A 17,523-nucleotide genomic window follows, 5' to 3' on the forward strand; every position below is an offset into this window, starting at 1 on the left:
CAGCGCTAGAAGTGGAGTGTATATAGAGCGTGTCTGGGGGCGCGGAGAACAGTGTAGTCGTTATCGTAATGCAGAAACGGAGCGATTTATCCGACCTCCAAAAAGAGTAAGACAGTTGCTTTTCGGACCAAGTGTGGAAGCACGTTCAAAACGGCTAAGTTTACTTGGCAAAACAGAGTTGTTCAAAAGCGGTGCCGAGGCAAGTGTTGTGCATCAGAGGCCATAGATCACTGGGGTCAGCGACGGCTGCGGAGTTGTGTACGGGTGAATAGACATGCAACTGTTCAGTAACTGAACGCCCAGATGAAACAAGGAGCTTCCAAGCAATTAGTTTCCAGCACAGTCTTTGTTTACAAAACACGACAGTTCAGATGTGACATGTTACGACAGAGAAAGGAACCTGTGACAAATGAAGATAGTGCCACAAGCTACCCCAAAAATCACACATGCATGTCATACTAGCACCTGTAAATCCATCTGACGATGGGGGTTTGAACCTTTTAAACACGTCGTGGGTATAGATAAACAGTGATTAGTAACAGTGAACTTGTTGTTTCATTCGATAACGTAACCTCCTTCACAGCCCCAAGAACTGACGAAGGAAATCGGACGCAGCTGTCGGGCGATGTCATCGGACGACCTCTGTCGACGTCGTCTGACGACCGTCGTCGGTTCCAATGTGACATGAGCCTTAGCTGTTCGGCAGGTTGGTCAGCTGTAGAGGTGGGGGTCAACCAGTGCAGAGAAAGCGTAGGGGGAGAAGGGGAGAGCGGACGAGGCAGGGCGAAGAGGGGGTGGTGGTGGGTGGGGGGGGGGGGACGAAATCGCTGAGGTGTCCCGCGCGGTCAGCAGGCAGCGCCGCAGAGGGCCGAATATTAAATTGGTGTGCAGCGCCGGCCGGTAGCGGTGGCCGCAGGTTAAGTAATTAACTGCGAGGGCCGGGCGAGTCGCCCGCGGCAGGCGTCCCCTCAAGTCCGTCGTAATGGCCAGCGTCTCACTTTTCACGGCAGCGCAAACTAATTAGCCTAATCGGGTCTGCGTTGCATAAGGCGAGTGCGGGGGCGGGGTGGCAGCGAGGGAGGGCACCAGCGGAGGTTCCGGGAGAGCGAGAGCGTCGGCCGAGATGGGGCCGCAGGCGTCATCGCCCCTAGCGCTCTGCCTGCCACGCCGAACGGCCACTTTATCGGTATCTGCAGTCTTCTGTGCGACACACCTCCATCCAACTCCTTGTGCAGACAGTGGTGTCTAACTGACAGGCCCGTTTCGATTTTCTTCATTTTTACAGCGTTTGAAGGGTCAGTGCATACACATCAGCTGACTAATGCGGTACAACGTGATTCTCAACAAGACTCAAAAAAAGAAGCCGCCTTCAAATACAGGGTGATACACGAAAATATGCAAATATTTTCATATGTTATTCTACATGTAAAACTAAGGAAAGAAATTCATATAAACATGGGTCCGCAAATGTTTAATTTCGAAGCTACGGCTCATAAGAGATTTTGCCTGAAATTTAGCAAAAAAAAAAAAAAATGGTTCAAATGGCTCTGAGCACTATGGGACTCAACATCTGAGGTCATCAGTCCCCTAGAACTTAGAACTACTTAAACCTAACTAACGTAAAGACATCACACACATCCATGCCCGAGGCAGGATTCGAACCTGCGACCGTAGCGGTCGCGCGGTTCCAGACTGAAGCGCCTAGAAATTTAGCAACTTCGATAGTATGAAGCCATCGTAAAACTGTACAAGGTTAAAGTAAAGCACGATTTTTATTTATTTTGTTGTTACTGATCTGGTGAATCTAATAAAACAAGTCCCAGACGTGTATCTGAAGTAGTTTTCGAGAACATGCGGAGAGGCAAAGAAGTAATTTCGTAAAATTTTTAATTTATTAACTACTTGGCCGATTTTGTTTTTTAAGTTCCAGGCAATTGCACAAAGAGTTCAACAGAAACTTCGGAGAATTTTATTTTGGAAATATGATGGTAATAACTTTAACGGAATTTGGAGGAATGTGTCAGATAATCTGCTTTTATTAATGCCATAGCATACATGAATTCATGTTCAACCGTAAAAAACAAAGCTCAGTGTTAAGGACGTTGCATAGTGTACACACAGTCCCACAACAAATTCGGAATAAATGTTCAAAAATATCTCCACCGAGTTCAATGCATTTAGTTGCATGTGTATGAAAAGATTTTGTTGCTCGTTTAAATTCCACAGAGTTGTTTTTAATTTCGTCCATTACATTCATAACGAAACAAGTAATGTCTCACGTGTATTAACTTCGTCCTCATAAATTATCTCTTTCATTTATCCTCATACACAAAAATCCATTGGTGCTAAATCGGGCGATCTGGGCGGCCACAGACGTTTAGCACCACGACAAATATATTTCTGGGGAAAGTGTTCATTTAAATGTGTAGTAACGGCGTTGGTTAAATGTGGAAGTGCGCTGTCATGTTGAAAATACGTTTGCAATTGCACAGCAAATGGAGCATGTTCCAGTAAGCGGGGTTTTCTTCTTGAAGGAATTGTAAGTACCTCACGCCAGTTAGACGTCCTGGGAAAATGAATAGTCCAATAAAGTGTGTGTTGATTATACCACACCACACGTTTATGCTAAATCGCTGCTGAAAATTGCTTTCCACTGTTCCTTGTGAGTTTGCTTCGGACCATAGGTGCTTGTTATGTAATTTGTTTATACTATCTCGAATAAACTGTGCCTAATCAGTAAATAAAATGTATTTGAATGTATTTGTGTAGCTGCTGGTTGGTATTTAACTCACAAACGGTGGAAACAATGACATACACGTTTCTACATTCTTAATGGAACGTAAACAAATTTACTTGTCTAATAATATTTGCTTCTCTGGACGCTCTGGAAAGATACTGCAGGTACAGGTCTGGAACATGTTTTATTAGATTCACCATACCAATTACAACAAAATAAATGTAAAGAGTGCTTTACGTTATGAGATGCCTTCAGATTAGCGAAGTTGCTAAATTTCAGGCGAAATCTTTTACTACCCTTAACTCTGTAACTAAACATTTGCAGACCTATGATTATATGAACTTCTTTTTTTTACTTTTACTTGTGGAATAACGTATGAAAATATTTGCGTATCTTTGTGAATCATCCTGTATTTGAATATGTTTGAGAGATGCTGAGTACAAAACATTTAATGTTGTATAACATATATCCAGAACAGGAGAATATGACCTGGGGTCCACTTCTGTTTAATTTATCACATTTAAAACTCGTCTCAAACTTTATTATTTCCGAGTAATGACGCATAATGTCATTTGTGGTTGGCATTACTCGTGGGCCAGTATAGGCTTTTGGCGTGTCGTGTTTCCTACACATCGACTGTTGTTGCTCTGAACACGACTAAACACTGCTCGGATGACTCTGGCACGAAATTCCTTTGTTTACTTCACTTCGATGTGGTTCGCTGTACTCTATGCCGCTGTTGTAGTGTAGTGGCACTGAACGTACTACATACGTTCATTTTGTCGGTAGTTCATTGGCTGTAATAGCTGTATGAGGAACGATGAGGTACTGAAATGGTGTATACCTGGATATGCACCTCCTTTATGACGCAGCAGAAGGCAATGCACGAACAGCAAGACGACGGTAGTTGCAAATATTTCCAAGCAGAACAGTACCAAACGATCAGACTTTCATAGCTGTTGAGATGTGTTTTGCGGAATATGGCAGTCGTTGTGTCCCACAGTGAGGTCGGCCTCAACTGGATGGAATGGGTGTTCGTGCCACTGTCCTCAATCAGCTTCGGAGAAATAATACCTCCCATTTCACCTGTAGACTACCATAGACGTCGGAATTTCTGTCAGTGGTTATTCGAGCGTCATGCTACTGATACGCAGTCCGGTCGTCGGGTACTGTTTACGTATGAGAGCCTCTTCACTCGTGCGGGTTTGGTGAACGTTTGTAACATGGGTACGAAAACCCTCGTGTAACTACAACACGACGATATCAACGTCGTTTCGCAGTGAGCCTTTGGTTTGGTATAGTGGACAATCAGCTACTTTGAAATGCATGTTATTCCATAGTGCCTGACTGGCAGAGTGTAGGGATGGCCTTTGGAAAATGAGTTGGGTGGTCTGGTGTCCCACTGGCTATAAGAATCAACTTACGGTTTATGCCCGATGTTGCCCCTGCACACTTCAGTGGGAAGGCAAGGGAGTATCTCACTGTTGCTTATCCCGTAAGTGGATAAGTCGTGCGGGACCAATTGCTTGGCCCGCCATATATCCAGATATTTATCCCATTTACTTTTACTTTTGAGCCCTTCTCAGGGAGCTCGTTTATGGTGTTGCAACTGTGAATGTAGCACAAATACAGCAGCGGAATGAAAGTGGTTGTGCAACTGTGTGGAATGAGATGATCTGAACCTGCTAAATTCCGAGAGCGGTAAGACGTCATGCACATCACTGTCTTCGCCTACGTGGACATCATTTTGAACATTTTCTGCGATAAATGTACAGTACATAATGTGTTAAAATGTCCAGCCCTTTCGTGTCGTTGCTTTCTGAGAAGAATTAATTTTATGTTGTTAGTGTAACACTCGTGCTCCTGCTACACAAATCTGAAATAAAGGAATTTCAGACAAAACTCTATTTAATATTTTACGCATTTTTGTTGCATTAGTTGCACCAAAGAAATGTGTACAGTTACTTTTGCATCAGCCTGTAGAATTGAAAATGCTAGAAGATAACTATTTTGTGAAAAATTTGTTTGTTGATGTAAAAAAAAAGTGCGTAGCGTAAGTCTCGTAATTTCGAGATTCCAAGTTCGGTTCTCGTTGTTATCGATTTTTTACCAGTTATTTGAATTCTATATTTATTTTCGAATGGAAATGTTAATGCACAAATACTGAATCATACTTTACTCATTAAAATAATGTCCTTTGAGTCTGGCCTAGTTGCCTAGCAGTAAAGCGCGTGCCTGGAAACAGAGAGATACCGGGATTGAATGCCAACCAGACCTGGGAAATTTTAGCTGCAGTTAATCAAACCCTCACTAGTCAAGGACATGGGAAGGCTACTGAAACGACACATGATTTGGATTTCACGTTAAACTGTAGGTTCTATTTTCCTCGTTGGCTAGGTGTAGTAGACGAGGGACACGTAAATCTCCAATTGAAACACATACGGCCATTGTGACACTGGCAATTAGTACACTGATGTGTAAAACTTAAGGACTTCCACATGATGTGCCACTGGAAAGTCATACTCCTCAGTAAAACCTGGACCACGCTTAGAAAGAAAGGCTACAATATTGCACCGAAGGTAAGTGAAAGAAATGCTCAATGGGACGAATAGAAGTGACACTTTTACTCAAATAAAATAATTACATTCAATTCACCATGATTTATGGCGGTCTCCTGGGCTTGCAAAAGGCGGGACATCGTCCCCAATAGGTTAGTGATCACCACGGAAGGCAGCATATGTTCTACAACGTGCTCGTACACTTGCCACAAGACAGTAGCGGATTCTTGTGGGAAGGCGGTACATTCCTTCACATGTGCGATTGACAGCTTGCTGGTGGTCGTTGGTGGATGTGGATATGCTGCAACACCTCACTTTAACGCATCCCACATGTTCCATGGTATGTAATTCTGGTGACCGGGCAGGCCAGTTCATTTGCCGAATATCCTCTCGTTCCAACCGTTTTACATAAAATAGAGTTTGAAAATTTTAGACCCGCTTAAATACTTCGTGTGTCCACTAGCATCCAAGAAGTCCGCACTTGAGTGAGTAAGCGGATAGTACCATCAGCGCGAGTTCAATGGATCGAACCTGGCTACTGGTACTTTTTTCTCATTCCCACATTAGTCTGACAAAGTGTAGTATTAATGTAATCCCTCAAAAATGTACTCCACTGCAGCAGCCTTGCGACGTTTGTTTTTACGTGCAGGCAAATAACTTTACAAAACTACTACAAAACTACACGTGCATCATCGAACAGAATAGAGAGATGGCCTCTATAGAAGAGAAAATATAAAATTCCATCAATTGTGCACCACATGTCGTCTGCACCTTTACTCGGTGGTATGCTTCGGTATGCATTGTATGCCACTAAATTATGTGATGACAGAGAACTGTTTATGAGTGTAAACCACGCTTGTTTGGGAACAGGCACATTCAAGAATCATACACATTGAAAAATCCGTAGGTTAAGTATCATACTTGTGAGAAATGTATCTATCGCTGACACCTTTGTCCCGCAATCGTCGTATGGTCCGTCGTGGCTACAATCGGATTTGGTAATGTTAGTTTGAAGGGGTGGCCAGATGCCCTTCCTGCCGCCACCCCATACCCGTGGGATGGAATCAGTGTACCCCAGATGTCTGCGTCTTGTGTAGAACATTAAAAAGTGCGAACGGGTTTCAAATGTCTGCGAATCGTGTAACTGAGACGGGACCCGGGGACCAGCCCGGTTTTCATCTAGCACGATGTGGAAAACCGCCTAAAAACCGCATCCAGGCTGGCCAGCACAGCGGCCTTCGTCGGTGTTCCGACCAGCGCGCCTACCCCAGTCCAGGAAAAAGCGCATTGGCGCTCTCAGCTAACCTGGCGGGTACTTGTGAGAAATATATATACATTAATATAAACAAAGTGACTATACTGATTTGATTGTAAGTTTGATTGTAAGTTTCAGTGTGTATGATTTTTTTATGTGTCCAGTCTCATTACGAAAAAAGCTTTTTCAGGATAAATACTACGTAAATAGCAAGTTAATCATTGAATATTGATAGTTAGCACATTCATAAGAAATCTTTTGTTAAAATTATGTGCGACTGAAATGAATTACCAGCAGTAAATTCTGTCAAGTGTCTTAATACTTATGAAACTACGCACTTACTCGCTCGACTCAGGACTGCTCGAATATTTGTGACCATACGTCTATGGTCACAAATTATTTGTTATCAGACTACCGGTTTCGGTCTATAATGACCATCTTCAGATCTGCTTTATAAACAGATCTTTTTTATAAAACAGATCGGAAGATGGTCATTATAGACCGAAAACGGTAGTCTGATGACAAAAATTTGTGAGCATGGACATAAAGTAAAGGAAATGTAGTCAATGTTCGGGTCACTGTTTAATTCGCTATTATGTCGCAGCTTGTGAAACATACAAAGTAAATAATCACACCTAAAAACGGTCGAGAATTGCGTCTTTCTGATCATGGTTGATGACGTCCTAGTCGCGCCCTACACAGCCTGTCAATATGGTTGAAATCGGTGAGGAGACGTTCGTACAGTTCCCAGGTGAGGACTGGCTGCAGTACTCGAACCAAGTGTCGATCCCCTGCAGGTCTGTGCGTATTCCGCTAACGACCACTTTTGTTTCAATTTTACTATTCACAACAACATCAAAGCACATATATTTCACAACACTGCAAACGTTATTTATACAACAGAGGACTTAGTGCGCTAGGAACATCATGTTGAGTTCTGTCTGTCCAAATGACTGTACTATTACTTACAGCCCACAGAACTTCATTAAAATGCAGGGTTTCGTTACTAAAGACCATTTTATTGCACCACGCGTAACGCTGTATGGTATTGCAGACTAAATACACTGCCGTTCCCGAAAGTGGCCCGAAACAACACAGGGCAGCCTCACGACCATTCCTACCTTCATCCAGCAGAAGAGACAATGTGTCCAATGGGAAGCGCAGGTATAGCTCACCTAAGCAGCTTTTTGGAACGACGATCCCTAAGAGGCACAAATAAGCTCCAAAGAACGGTGCCACTTCCAATAGTGGGGAACTGTACTGCCCTGTGCTGGCGTGTCTGTACTGAAACATTCTTCACAGCTTCAGGTCTCTTGTACGGAAGTAATACGGTTTCGAACATTACTTAATTGTGTTTTATTCTTTCCTTACCCTTCAAACGACAACCTTCTGAGGTTTCCCCGTACATTGTCCATATTTGCTATTCAAGTTGTCTCGACTGTAGGGCTGTCTTAGTAGCAAAGAATACATACGAGGTTTGTTTAAACAGTTCCGGAACATTGTTCACAAAATTTTTCTGCGCTTACCTTTTGCTTGTTGCCCATGGTTTCCTTCGAAATGCTCTCCTCCATAACGCCGTTTCCACTTCCTGAAGCGGTCTTGTTACGCCTCTTGCAGGATTGCTTGAACTCCGTCTGCGAATTTTTTTTAGTTCGTCTATCGATGCAAATCTTCGTCCTTTCAATGGGGTTTTCAACTTCGGAAATAAAAATAAAATGCCGCAGGGGCGGGTCTGTAGAGTATGGAGGATGAGATAGCACAGTGATTTCGTTTTTTTGTGCAATAGTCATGCACCAACCGGGATGAATGTAGGGTGCGTTATCGTGATGCAAGGGCCATGAATTGTCCCACCACATCTAAGGCAGTTTCCTTCTCACATTTTCTCGCAGGCGCCGGCAATACGTTCCGATAGTACTATCAGTCTGACCCCGTGGCACGATTTCATGATGAACTAATCAGGTCAAAGAAAACTATAAGCATGGCTATAACATTTGACCTGGCCTGACGATCTTTTCTGGGCCATGGAGAATCTTTCCGGACCATTGTGAAGATAGAACCTTGGTGTCAGCATCATAACCGTAGACTCACGTCTCATCACCAGCTATATATGATTCTCTTAAGTAATATCTCGTTCTTATTTGCGCTATCCAAAAGCTCTTTACAGACTGCGAGGCGAGCCGTGGGACGAACGTGGCGGCAACACGATGCATTCCAAGATGCTGTGTCAGGATTTCATGACATAATCCAATTGAAATGTTGCTTTCTTCTGCAAACTCTCGGACAGCCAGTCTTCGATTGACACGCACAGTTTCGTTGTCGTGCCTCACATGAACGTCGTCGGAAAACGTCGAAGGGCGTCCTGAACGAGGGTCGAATTTAACTTCCGACCGTCCATTTTCAAACAGTGTGAGCCACTTATAACATCGATTGAATCTTAAGTAATCATTACCGTAGGCTTACTTCATCATTTGGTGTGTCTCCGTAGAGGTTTTCTTGAGTTTCACTCAAACTTTAATGCAGACGCGTTGCTCTCTAACTCTGCCACCTCAAAATTCCTAAACTGGCGACACAAGGTTCTAATCAACAGCACTGAACAATAATTAATACACATATTAAATACAGGCGTGTGCAGGGACGCCAACTGCAATTCGCTCCACCAGACACTTGTCGCGAAATTACGAATGTTCCGGAATTTTTTTAACAGATCTCGTATATGAAAACTTCATGCTCGATGGCGCCATCTCAGCGTTTATGACGGCACTTATCTTGAACTACGTATCGTGCAATGATGTATTGATGTAGGTATATTCAGCGGCATATTTGGATAGTCAATGGGAAATGTGTTGCGAATAGAATTAACAGCAAAGATGTAATGAATTTAAAAGTAATGCATGATGCATCTTAGTGTTTATGACGGCATATGCCTACAATCAGTGGTACATATGAATACGCTCTGTAAAATGTGTCGGGAGTAGAGTTAGTGGTAAAGAAGTAATAAATTAAAACATCATGTCAGATGCGACAGTTGTATAGCATAAGCAGTGAAACTGTAGAAAGCGATAAACGTTTTCAGAAAGATAAAATATCGCAAAAGTTTGAGATTATGTTACCGTTTTTTGTAGGTCATTAAATGCTTTCAGTCAGGTTGAATAAATTCTGGGTATTTCAAAACTTCAAAAACACCTTTGGAGACATGATGAAGTCGTGCAAATGGAGATAAGCTTGTGGCTCGGAGATCAAAGTCCTTCTAAGGTGACGGTGTCAACAAACTGGTCTCTCGTTTGGCGAAATGCGTTCATCGCCAGGGCGACCATGTTGAGAAATAAACGGATAGACATGAACAATAAACATGTAGAATGTTAATAAAGTCCGTTTTATTTAACAAACCTTAAGAGTTGTCACATAAAAATTTCCGAGGCATTACTTTGCAGCACGCCATTGTACATGCACTGAAGCGCCAAAGAACCTCTTACGTGAGTGCGTATTCAAATACAGAGACATGCAAACAGGACGAATACGGCGCTGCGGTCGGCAACGCCTGTATAAGAGAACAAGTGTCCGGCGCAGTTGGTAGATCGGTTATTGCTGCTTCAACGGAAGGTTATCAAGATTTAAGTGAATCTGAACGTGGTATTAATAGTCGGTGCACGAGCGATGGGACTCAGCATCTCCGAGGTAGCGATGAAGTGGGGATTTTCCCGTAAGTCCATTTCACGAGTGTACTGTGGATATTAGGAATACGGTAAAACACCAAATCTCCGACATCGCTGCGGCCGTAAAATGATCCTGCAAGAAGCGGACCAGTGACGACTGAAGAGAGTCGTTCAACGTGACGGAAGTGCAACCCTTCCGCAACCTGCCGCAGATTCAATACTGAGCTATCAACAAGTGTCAGAGCGAACCATTCAACGAAACATCATCGATTTGGTCTTTCGAAGCCTAAGGCCCACTCGTGTACTCTTGATGACTGCACGACACAACGCTCTAAGTCTCGTCTGGGCCCGTCAACACCGATATTCGACTGTTGAGTGTTTCCTGGTCGGACGAGTCTCGCATCAAATTGTATCGAGCGGATGAACATGTACGGGTATCGAGACAACGCCATGAATCCATGGACCCAGAATGTCAGCAGGGCACTGTTGGAGTTGGTGGAGGCTCTGTAATGGTATGGGGCTGTGCAGTTGGAGTCATATGGGATCCCTGATACGTCAGGACACGACTCTGACAGGTGACACGTACGTAAGCGTCCTGTCTGATCATCTGCGTCCATTCATGTCAATGGTGCATTCATTCCGACGGACTTGGGCACTTCCAGCAGGACAATGTGACAGCCCACACGATCAGAATTGCTACAGAGTGGCTCCAGGAAGACTCTTCTGGCCACCAAACTACCCAGACATTAACATTAATGATCATATCTGGGATGCCTTGCAACGTGCTCTTCAGAAGTGACCTCCACCCCCTCTTCCTCCTAAGGATTTATGGACAGTCCTGCTGGATTCACGGTGTCAGTTTCCTTCAGCGCTACTTCAGACGTTAGTAGAGTCCATGTCACGTCGTGTTGCGGCACTTCTGCGTGCACGCGGGAGCCCTACACGATATTAGGCAGATGTACCAGTTTCTTTGGCTCTTCAGTGTAAATACATCAGTTTTTATTATATAAATGGATATTTAAATTTCCAAATGTCACAGCTAACTCTCAGAGAATAAAGTAGCAAAAAACTTCACTGTCGAAAACCATACGGGAACCAAGAAATTGCAGGTAACGTTTGACAGAGGATACTTTCTAGTTCCTTACGTGTCTCCCTACGTGGAAGGGCTTGCGCCTGACTGGTAACACGTCCATCAAGGTAGAGGCGCTCATTTATATGCTGACCGTACCTGCTGCCTTTAACAAATCCTATATATATAAGATAATTCTAATTTATTGTTACGTCTCAGTTGCACATTTTTAATTAGATTCAATGTTTCGAGCTCTCTGGACCACCTTCAGATGTAAAACAAAGTGTAACCAATATGTACTATCTCATGTTTTACAATAAGTTGGATATACAAGAATTGTACGTAAATGTAGAATTTATCTATGTTGTGGCGTCGGAAACCGTCCTGTCTACTGAGCGTCTCTTAGAGTCTTCCACTGGAGTATATCTATATATTAACGCCTACCAATAGGTGACCGGAAACATTTTATCAAGCAGCGTATGCATTTGGTTTCCGAAAAAAGCATATCCACTGACGCAGTATTGACGATGCTCGCTGCTGACTATGTACATTGACCGTTCTGAGATCAGCTGGGGGTATTATTGGTAACAATGGTGATACCATGCCACGACTAGGAAGGTCGTATGATGTATTTTACCACACCATAAAGTAAATTTAAAATTTATTAACTTCAAATTACACGTTTGTGTAAGTCAGGGTAGGTCAAGATTTCAGCACGTCAGCAGGGGTCTGTTCACGTGCCATATAGCTCTCTCATCCCACTGCACACTTGCCTCACCGCCACACCACACTCACAAGTATGAGGAGGGGTTCATGGCGAAAGCACTGCGTTTAAATGGCTATGTAGTCGCACTGCACACAACTTGGTTTCGCATTCATCAACAACATTGGTAACAAACAAAACAAGTTTTCAGTATTATTTAATAATTGTTGGTGTATGTGAAGATACAATTTTTATATGGTACGACCTGCTGGAATACAGACAGTCGCAGAAAATTACACAATTTTTGCACCTAGATTACAAAGTAATTGCGATTGATTTAATTCGATAAAAAAGTCTTCCACACATATATGTTGTTCAAAATATTTACCGTGTTTGTAGCCTCATTATGGTGACATTGAAACTCTTTCCAAGAAAGCAACGTAGAGCTCTTGGACAGTTTTAATGTAAAAGAAGTTGTCTTTTAAACAGGAGTTACTATGGAGGTCAATTAGTTCCATCTGCACATTCACAAGGGGCATTTTCAACTGAAATGACAGTCTCGTAAACAACTGAAAGATCGGCAGTTTCCTCAAAACATTTATGAAACTGTTCTCCTAATTATTTAAAAAGAAATGGCTCTGAGCACTATTGAACTCAACATCTGAGGTCATCAGTCCCCTAGAACTTAGAACTACTTTAACCTAACTAACCTAAGGACATCACACACATCCATACCCGAGGCAGGATTCGAACCGGCGACCGTAGCAGTCATGCGGTTCCGGACTGAAGTGCCTAGAAACGCACGGCCACCGCTGCCGGCAATTATTTCAAGGACACAATGAATTCTTCAAACGTCACGTTTTGTTTAGTGCCAGTGAGCTTAGGGAAATTGACAGTGTTTTTTTTTGTCAGAACTTGTCCCTTCCACAAGGCGATTTTTATTTGAAATATATCCCCATCAAATCGAAAGTTAGTTGTCTTTCCCCTTGCATTGTCTTACTGTGGGCAATGAGCGGCCACGCCCACTTAAAAAGCGAGTTCTGTAGTACATTCCAGCTCATCTACTTTTCGTTCCAGGCAGGCCTTTCGACTTAAGGAACTTTGCAGTAATATAGAAACTCTTCATTCTCTTCGTTCAGTTCCATCGAAACCTGTTTCAACTGACTTTATAATTATGTATGTGACTTCAGAAAATTTGCTATTCACACAAAAAAATTTTAAATTATTTCTGCATGGTGTTGTAACGTCGTTCCATAGCAAATCAGCGGTACCTGTCGATTACGAAAATTTGCGGTACCTGTCGATTTTGCGACTGTATACCTCATAATAGATATTGAGTATTTTTATCCTCCTCTTCTGTCATTCCGATTCATTTTTAAAGGCTTCTGGTGATAGATCGCTAGACTGCCTTTTTTCGAGCCACTGGGCCTGTGAGTGTACTTCATACCACGAGGAAACAGCGAAGGGTAAACAGCCATGACACCACGATTCTGCTGAACTGAAGACAGTTGAGCCGACCGAAGAATGCCGCAAGGCAATACTACATGAAATGTAGCGCCGTACCGAGTAATTCAGAGAAGGTGTGAGCAAAGCCGACATATACCGAGTCGCAGCCCGTTTGGCACGCCATGGCCGACGCTCTTCTTAGTGTTCTGCCAGTTTAACGCATGCAGCCTTTGTATCACCTTCCCCAAGCATTTTTTGTGTGTTTGTTCCAGTTTAAATTGTTCGTAATTCGAACCCCTGGTGAGAGCTTTTATATTTTTCTGTGATATATCGTGTAATCGAAATTTAACGATTCCGGTTATTACTCATGTGGATGACCTCAAACTTTTTATTGTTTAGAGTTAATTGCAACTATTTGCACCCTGCAGACATCACTTCTAAATTATTTCCCGACTGGTTTTGAATTTCTGATAACTTTATAAGATGATAAACGACAGCATCGTTTTCAAACAATCTAATAGGGTTGCTCAGACTGACTGTTGAATCGTTTACGTAGATAGGAACTATTGAGTGCCTGTAACACTACGCCGGAGAATTATAGTAAAAGGAAACTTAGTAAGCGGTCTCGCTGTAGTAGCGTTTGAATATAGGAGCACCTAGACAGAAATGAGGCACCGGCCTTGCCGCCGTGGGTACACCGCTTCCCGTTAGATCACTGAAGTTAAGCGATGTCGGGCGTGGCCGACACTTGGATGGGTGACCATCTGGGCCGCCATGCGTTGTTGCCATTTTTCGGGGTTCACTCAGCCTCGTGATGGCAATTGAGGAGCTAGTCGACCGAATAGTAGCGGCTCCGGTGAAAGAAACTTTTCATGACGACCAGGAGAGCGGTGTGCTGTCCACACGCCCCTCCTACCCGGATCCTCAACTGAGGATGACACGGCGGTCGGATGGTCCCGATGGGCAACTTGTGGCCTGACGACGGAGTGCTTTAGACAGAAATGTCTTAATGACTAGTGCCTTTCCGTACGCGTAGAACAATGTACCGGCAATAAGCAATTATTTAGGCAGAAAGATACGGTGCACCCTATTGCCTCTCTTCGCCCGTTGTGTTTGTATATGACATTGAAACGCAAAAGTAATTCCCAGTATTCCTCGTCAGGTTAAACCGTCCAATATTAACACATGGCTTAAATGGAGCGGGATGCGTTTTGATCGGAGTTCCGAAAATACAGTTTTTCATACTGTCACGTTTTCTTTCGTGATGAGGATGTTATTCTTACTTAGAAACAACCGGCAAATCACCGTCCGTAGCGAGGGACCTGTGCTGGATCAAACAATGTGAAATTACATATGTGAAGCGGTGAAAGATAAATATAGACACACAGCTAACCGTGTTACTCATTACTCGGCGTATATTCATCAGGTGTTGTCCCACTATCCATTTGAAGGTGGAGGTAACAAAAGCGTGAGGCTAGTGTCATATTATCAGAGCTTCAGTCGCAACTCTCCGTGTTCTTATCCACTTACTTCATAAAGACCTTTCTTGGAAATAACAGTTTCACATGTAGACTCGAGAAATTTTTCTTCACTTCTTCACTACTAGCTTCGGGGATGCAACCCGTTGCTTCAAAAATGCCTCTGAGCACTATGGGACTTAACATCTGAGGTCTTCAGTCCCCTAGAACTTAGAACTACTTAAACCTAACTAACCTGCCTGAGGCAGGATTCGAACCTGCGACAGTAGCGGTCGCGCGGTTCCAGACTGAAGCGCCTAGAACTGCTCGGTCACTCCGGCCTGAAGCAACCCGTTGCTCAAGGGGTCCTTGTCATTCAGATCGGCCTAACTACCATCTTGCAATCTGGCATAATTTCTGCCCCTAATAGCAAAGAAGGAATTAAAAAATTAGTATAACTATTATTTCAAGCGACAATTTCTTCCACATGTGCGGCGCTGATTCATTGCAATGTTTATGGCGTTGTCTGGGCCAACGTTTCAACACCGTACGCTGTGAACTGGTCTGATGGAGGGCATTCCACTGCGTCTACCTTCTTTGTTCGAACATCACAAATTCATCAGTTTGTAACCACCACTTTGGACGGTGGCTGTATCTTCCGCAACCTTTCATCGCCGGAACGTTTACGATATTCACGTACAAATGTCTTACAACGGATGATCACCATCGTTGTTTTTTAAATATCTCTGTCTCTCTGTCCTCCTGCGATCAACTAGGGATGCACCTGTTGCATGTATCTGTCTGTAGCCCTCTTGCTAAGTTTACGTTTGCTGTGCTTGCTGCTTTCATAGTCGTCACAGAAAGAAGATTGGTAACAACGAACAGTTTGGTGAAATTGCTCTGATCACATGACTGATGCAGTTAGCAGCGTGCATTAAGCATCGCGTGGACACAGAATCGATAATCTCTCAATAGTCAGATTAACTTGCGTAATTTTTTAAATAGAGTTCAACTCATTTTGCACTTGTAGTAATTCGTTTTCTGAATGCTGTTTGTAATTTATGTTTTTGAAATCAAGCTACTTGGTTTCTCTAACGCGTTATTATTGGATATGTATCGCTTCGCAGTAGTCGTATTGAATCATCACCCATAGTAACCTGGGAGTTCTGTAACAATTCCATTTCATGTTGTTCAAACAGTAAGTGGCATGAGATACTTAAGGTGTTTGGCTTACAGAGATCGATCGTGAAAGCGCATGTGATGCAGATAGATTTGCTTATCCCGGTAACCAATTATTTTGTAATTTTGCATGTACAACAAACACTTCATGCGTTTGCATTACCAGATATGCGATTCTTCAGTTCACACAGTCGTCGAAATGAGCCTATACAAGCGTGCATGTTCGATTAAAGTCAGCTGAATATTTTTTGGATTCGCAATATAACAACGATTTTCTTTGAATATAGGCTCAAGAAAGGAAGTGCCAGGTTTTTGTATAATTTTGGTTCCAGATCACTGTCTTCCCAGAACTACACCAATCTTACTTCCATTTTATCGTCTTTCTTTTACTTAAGGATATATTTGTGTTAACGTACTTACGTATTTCTGCTAGCAGCTAAGCACACTGCAGCTGCCGCTGTAAAGAATCGAAGATGGAGCTGTTATGCATCCGTTACGGTTTAAATTGATGGAGGTAAAATTTCACTGAGACGAAAATCTTCTGTTATGGGATTAAATTGATCAGATATTTCTCTTGCTCAGAGATGAGCTTACGTCGATATGGTCCTTGCTGGCAAGGAGATTCTACATCAGTCTGTTTGATTATAATATCTAAACGTTTAACTTAGTGTAATTTTTTATGGGCTTCACCAAGTGTGGTGTACTTCCGTTATTCGCTTTCGTTACTCATACTAGAATGCTCTTGGTGAACCACTAAACATTATTGAGTTCAAGTATACTCACTGTGCAAGTCTGAGAGTACAGACGCATCTGCCACATGGTCAGTGAGATGCAAGTACAAAAGCAGTAGCATTTACCTTTCAACATTTAACTCTCCTGAATGACATATGCAGTGATTTAGTAAGACTCTTACTTCATTCCCTCCTATGGTTCGTACGTATGAGACGCTAATGGGTTGACCATGGTTAAGCAGCTTAGATAGTAGAGCGGCATAGCGAAGAAACGTCTGGTATACAAGTTTGATTATCACTTGGATACATGTGCGACGTCCACTGAGTACAGGCTGAAGCAGTATCAAGGTACCCCTCCGCCTCCCCCACCCCTCATATTTTAGCTGGAAAGTGATCAGCTGTATGTAGTGAAGAATTTGAAAGTCTAACTCGAGGAATTTACGTACACCACAGCTTCCTTTGTCAGCGTGTATTTCGGAAATGGTTGGTTAGTTACTTGCTGGTAGTGGTTCTCCAGAAACCTGTGTTGAGTCTTTGCCAATCGTACATAAATCTCAAGAAGGAACGTAGCTAACCGCTCCTTAGATTAGATGCTCTGATTACCACAGGAGGACTCCACACGATGATAAATGCATATTATGTAATGTGTGTGAAATGTTCGAGAAAATCGTTTTGAGTTACGAAAATGAAGCTCAAACTCCTCTCATCCATCTTCATATCAAGCTCTCGATAGTT

Source organism: Schistocerca cancellata, chromosome 3, assembly GCF_023864275.1.
Source record: "Schistocerca cancellata isolate TAMUIC-IGC-003103 chromosome 3, iqSchCanc2.1, whole genome shotgun sequence".
NCBI classification, from domain to species: Eukaryota; Metazoa; Arthropoda; class Insecta; order Orthoptera; family Acrididae; genus Schistocerca; species Schistocerca cancellata.